Raw genomic sequence first — 6,697 nt, 5'->3', positions numbered from 1 at the left:
GGGATCTTCCTGGACCAGGGGTCAAACCCATGTTCCCTGCGTTGGCAGGCACATTCTTAACCACTGGACCACCAGGGAGGTCCCATCCCTCATCTGTATTGCAGCAAAAATATTTTTGCAATTACCAGCTGCTCTGCCACTTCTTTTTCTCCTTCTGCTTGTTCCCATGATTTTGTTTATCTCTCTTAAATTTCATCTTGTTAGTTTTGACTCAGTTTTGAGATTGGATGATAAAATTTGGACTTTTAAAGTTGTTTATCATTCTGTTTATCCCTCCCAACTTTGTGACAACTGCAGCTTTCACACACAAAGTTTTGTCTCAATTCTTGGTTTAAAGAAATTCTAAAAGGATTAGGCAAGCCCACGAGGTCTCACTATATATAAATTCTCAATCTTAATAACCTGTTAGTGTTGCATAATATAGCCAGTTGTCGAGAGCATTGCCGCCGCTTTTTTAAGTCTGTGACCTTGGACAAGGAACTTCTGAACCTGTTCCTTCATCTACAGTGGAGATAATAGTCTCTTCACTGCCTATTTTAACAAACTATTTTAAGATCAAAAGGGAGGTTATGAAAGCGTTTTGTAAACAATAAATAGTATTCATTAATTTACATTCTTTGTATGTGCCAGGTCTTAGTCCTAGGTATACAGTAATTAACAAACAACAAATTCTTATGCTTTATGCCAAGAGGTGGCAAATCTCGCCCATTGCCTGCTTTTTTAAGGCCTAGGGGAAAAAAACCAAAAGAATATTTCATGATGTGAAAATTACATGAAATACAAATTGCAGTATCTAAAATAATGTTAGTTAACCCAGTAGGGGTAAACCTTTCACACTATAGATGTGTTTGTGTGTGTGTGTGTATGTACATATATATATATCAGAAACATTCACCCTTTAATTATTTTATAGCTTTGTCAGTTGAACCTCAGTTAAAAAGTCTTATTGGAACATGGGCTTACTTAGTTTACAGTTGGGACAGAGATCATGTGGTCCACACAGCTCTGAAACATTTATTGTCTGGCCCTTTAGCACTTTGCAGACCTCTGCTCTACGTTCTTGGAATTCTTTTTAGAGGTCTTGAGCAATAACCATATGTTCAGTGGCAAATTCTTTGAAGAAATTTAAAGCAAGTAAAGGGACAAGAATTATGAAGGGTATGGAGGGTACATTAGGTAATTCATAGAAGTCAGGAAGTCAGAGAAGGGTTCTTTAGTGGGTGATATTTGAATGAAGAGGGAAGTGAACTCTGATAGAAAAGCATTTCTGGCAAAAGAAATGAAAATTGCAATAGCCCTAAGGTGGGAGTGTAGCTGTAGGTCTAGGAACTAAACAGTAGAAGAATGAGAGGAAAAGAGACCCATGGAGCACACTTTAGAGTTCACAGTGATTATATGAATGTGTCATGACTACTTACGTTACACCTGTTCCTTCAAGGTGTTTTTATAGTATTGTTACATTGACAGAACAGCTCAATACTTCAAAGCCGTCTTCAGAGACTGTCAGATGTTTATCTAATACTGAGTATGGTCATCTCATGTAGGGGGATTGGTTCAAGGACCCCCATAGATCACAAAATACAAGAATGCTCAAGTTCTCTATGTGAAATGGTGTAGGATTTGTATATAACTTACATCCTGTCATATATTTTAAATCGTCTCTAGATTACTTGTAATGTCTAATATAAATACTGTGTAAATAGTTAATAGTGTGTAGCAGATTCAAGCTTTGACTTTTGGAACTTTCTGGAATTTTTTTCCCCAAAATATTTTCAATCCTTGTATGCTGAACCCACAAATACAGAGAGTTGACTGTAATCTGTCTTTTTTGCTAACTTCCAGAAATAAAAAGGGGGGTCATATACAATGACAGTAATAGGACCCCATGTTGGCATCTAATGATAACTACATTTCTTTTAACTGCTCATTTAAAACTTCACTTTACCATAGTATATATATCTTCAAGTCTCCCCAATTTAGTTTAAAAATTAGGAGATGTTTTGTTTTCTTTAATTGAACATTTCTCCTGTTCTTGATATTCAGATAATTTTTTTTAATTATTTATTGTATAGGAAATGTTGGCATGCCCCTTTTTTGCTTTTTAAAAAATTACTTTTCATACAAATAATTTCTAGTGTACGATTTTTTGAACATAGAAATGAGCTTAAAATTGAAAGAAAAAAAGCTTTTGTAATACTACTGTCAGAGGTGGTCCCAGTTACAAGTTAGTAGCCATACATTTATGTAAATATATGTACTTCAAAAAAAAGATAGGAATACAACATTTTGCAACCCTTTTCACTCAGCAGCATGGTAAGTAATCAACCCATGTTATCAACAGAACACTTCTCAAATGTTTTTGCTTTCAGAACTCATTTACACTCTTAGAAATCAAGTTGTTGTTCCCCCAGTGTTACTGAGATATAATTGACATACAGCACTATAAGTTTAAGGTGTACAGTGTATGGTTTGACTCACATACATCATGAAATGATTATTATAGTAAGTTTCATGACTATCTATCATCTGACAGATACGAAAGTAAAGAAATAGTTTTTTAAAAAGTCTGCCTATGATGAGAACTCTTAGGACCTATTCTCTTTAACAGCTTTCATATATAAAATACAGCAGTTAATTATATGTATTATCTTATACATTACATCCCTAGTACTTACTTATCTTGTTAACAAGAAATTTGTACCTTTTGACTATCTCTCCCCACCCCTAAATTCTTTTTCTATGAGTTTGTTTTTGAAGTGTAATTGACATATAACACTAAGTTAGTTCCTGTTATACAGCATAGTGATTTGATATTTCTATACATTTCAAAATAATTACCACAGTAAGTCAGTTAAGGTATGTGACAAAGATGCTACATAGTTATTGACTATTATTCCCCACACTGTACGTTTCATACCAGTCACTTAATTTATTTTGCAACTAGAGGTTGTCCTCTTAATTTCCCTTACTTATTTATTTCCTCCATGCAAACTTCTCCCTCTGGCAACTGCCTTTTTGTTCTCTGTCTCCATTATTGATTGTTTTTTAGATTCCACATGTAAGTGAAATTATATAGTATTTGTCTTTTTATGAGTTATTCACTAAACATAATACCCTCTATATCCATTCATGTTGCAAGTGGCAGATTTTCATTCTTTTTTTTTCTCAAGTAGTATTTCAATTTGGTTTACGTCTTATATGTTTGTTCAGAGTACCAGAGCTTTTTAATGACTTGAGCATTTGCTTTGTGGCACTTAGTCCTGGTAATTTTTTTTTTAATTGAAGGACTTCCCTTTCACTTTTCACTTTCATGCATTGGAGAAGGAAATGGCAACCCACTCCAGTGTTCTTGCCTGGAGAATCCCAGGGACGGGGGAGCCTGGTGGGCTGCCGTCTATGGGGTCACACAGAGTCAGACATGACTGAAGTGACGCAGCAGCAGCAATTGCTTTACAGAATTTTGTTGTCTGTCAAACCTCAACATAAATCAGCCACAGGTGTACATATGTCCCCTCCTTTTTGAACCTCCCTCCCATCCCCCTCCCCATCCCACTCCTCTAGGTTGATACAGAGCCCTTGTTTGAGTTTTCTTTTACATAGAGCAAATTCCCGTTGGCTATCTATTTTACATATGGTAATGTAAGTTTCCATGTTACTCTCCCCATACATCTCACCCTCTCCTCCCCTCTCCCCATGTCCATAAGTCTAATATTCCCTTGTGTTTATATGTGTACACACCTACTCCACATCACTTCTTTATCCGTTCATTTAGATTATTTCCATATTTTGGCTGTTGTAAATAATGCTGGAGCGAATATAGAGGTGCATTTATCTTTTATATTTAGTGTTTACATAGAAATTGAGGGGGTTTTGGGTTTGTTTTTTTTTTTGGTTTGTATTTGACTGCACCATATGGCATGTCAGATCTTACTTCCCTGACCAGGAATCAAACCTGCCCCATGCAGTGAAATTGAATTTTTACTTATGTGGCTTCTGAGTATTGTGTGTACGTGCTCAGCCGCTTCAGTAGTGTCTGGCTCTTTGCAACACCTATAGTCCAGTGGGCTATGGACTGTAGCCCACTGGCTCATTTGTCCGTGGGATTCTCCAGGTGAGAATGCTGTAATGGATTGCCATGTCTTCCTCCAGGGGATCTTCCCGACTCAAGGATCCAAGCTGCATCTGCCACGTCTGCTGCATTGCAGGCAGAGTTTTTACTACTGGGCCACTAGGGAAGCCCTGATATGTATTGTATTAGATATTAAAACTTAAAAGGAGTTTTTCAAACAACTCATTTTTATCATAATGATAATAAAAATTTATTGCATTTTGACATAAATGATTAGTATACATATGTATTTTTTAAAACCTTTATTTTTGAAAATGCAGAAAGAATCTGTGGGAAAAAATAGTGTTGTTTTACGTTATGGATATCTTTTAAGTATCTCCATTCAGTTTGTCGAGCTATGTTGTCTTAGTTTGTACCTACTGTTCGCTCTGCATGGGATGCTCACCTTGGTATCTACTCATCCTCCAATCCAGCTGAAACATCATTGCCTTTGAAAGTCACTCCAGGCCCTCCTTAAATACCTACGTAGAATTGACAGCATCTTCCTTTGTGCTTCACTGTACCTTTTAATGCTTGCTGTATTACTATCTGGGTGACAGATCCCTTGAGGACAGCGACAGTGTCTTAACAGTATTTAATCTTTATTTACTGACTCTTCCTGGCTCTTCAGTAAATGTTTGTTGAATAGATAAACCACTGCTTTTTTACATGCACTGTCAGTTTCTCCATTATCCAAATCACTTTTTCAGTTACGGCATTTCCATCAGATTTTGTAATTTGAAAATTTGTAGGTAACTTTAGAAATATGAGTAATGTGAATTTTCAGTTTGGTAACTTCTACTTTTATGTATTCAAACATTAATAAGTAATATGTAAAATATAGCAGTAGCTTTATTCTTTTAAAGGAAGTTGCTTTTGGGGTAGTATATGAATATATTTTTGAATTGCACGCACTTAATTTTTCGTGACTGAGGGGAGTTTCTTAATTATGTAAGGATTGTGGGAAATGCACCTTGACAGAAAGACCATAGCTGCTCAACAGACTTACCACAAATAGGCTAAAAAAATAGGTTTGCTCTTCAAAATACATTTTCTAATTTCTTAAATAAGTGATTGATAACAACAGTTAACAAGTACAGTAATATGATTAAGTGCACTTGGAAAGCACATATACACAATTGGAAATCCATATTAGAACTGTTAGTCCTGTATAGTGTAATTCTCATGAGTTGAGAGGCACTTCTTCCTTATTAGAAACTCTATCTTTTTATTGTTGTTGCTTAGTTAATATAAGAGCTTTATGGAGTATTTCGTCTTAATCTTCACTAGTTTTCATTGGAGGGTATCTACAATTACTCCGCAACATCAGAGTTCTGAAACTGTACGTGCCTGCATAAGAATATCTTAAGGTGTTTGTGTTACGGATTCCTCAACCCTGCTTCCAGGTGATCAATATACAAGTTTGTCTTCTAAGTCTTAAAGATACAGAGAGTTTTATAGGTCAGAAAAGTTTTGCAGATCTCCTAATCTCTTTTAGGAGTTGGATTATTATGAGGAAATTCAGAACCAAAAAAAGTTAGCAAAGTTTCCAGAATCACAAATCTAGTTAGTTAATGGACCAGCAGATCCAGTCATTAGAATCCAGGGTTTTCATTCTGCCTTGCTGCATGAATCAGTCAGCCTTTCTTGCCTGAACAAATAATTTTAGTTATGGAGCAGCTTTTCTTTTACTTTTTTTAGAATAAGAGCAAAGTCATATAAGATCTTCCATATAAACCTAGGGATGCTAAAGTTGTAAACTATTTCCATCTTTTTCAAATTCTCAACCCCAGCTTTATTTTCCAGACTTTAGTGTCTTTTTTTCTCTGCCTTAAGAATGGTTTGACTTTCGTAACTTTAATTTTATTTTAGTCAGCAGGAACTTAAAGTTGTTTGAAGGAAATGGAAGAAATCAACAGAGCATGCCTAACTGGAAAGTAGAGCTCAGTTTATTGTTAGATATACATGTTCCTCTTTGCCCCTTGTCAGTAAGTTGAATCAGCTTTATATTCATCACATGAGATATTAGGGAATTTTTAGTAGCCTCATAATGTGTTAGAATTATATGAGAGAGCCTTTGTGGTCAGTCCTATTTCATTGCTAACATCATTATTACACACACACTTAAACATATATAGATATCACTAAATGTTACTCCAGATTGTTGAGTGGTTTTCTTTCTATTATATAGGATCTTACATTCCTTGTTAAGATTCTCAAACAGCATTTACTTGTTAAGAAATGAGAGGTTGATTTATATACCAGATTAAATACATGGTTTTACCTTTTATGACAAAACTTTTTAAATGAAAATGTAGGGAAAAAAGGGAATGGGAAGAGACATAAATTAGTAGTAGTTTAAGTTAGTAAGTGTGTCATCAGTGGACCAAAAGTTTTTTTTTTTGCCAATTAAAAAAATAATACAGCGTTAATTTTTTATTCGTATTATTTTTTAAATTTTGTTTATTTTATTTGGCTGTGCTGGATCTTTGTTGCTGCAAGCGAGATTTCTCTAATTGCAGTAAGCAGGGTAGGGGGCTACTCTCCAATTGGAGTGTGCAGGCTTCACATTGCAGTGGCTTCTCTTAA

The sequence above is a fragment of the Budorcas taxicolor genome, chromosome 3 (assembly GCF_023091745.1).
Source record: "Budorcas taxicolor isolate Tak-1 chromosome 3, Takin1.1, whole genome shotgun sequence".
NCBI classification, from domain to species: Eukaryota; Metazoa; Chordata; class Mammalia; order Artiodactyla; family Bovidae; genus Budorcas; species Budorcas taxicolor.
This window is presented reverse-complemented; position numbering follows the sequence as displayed.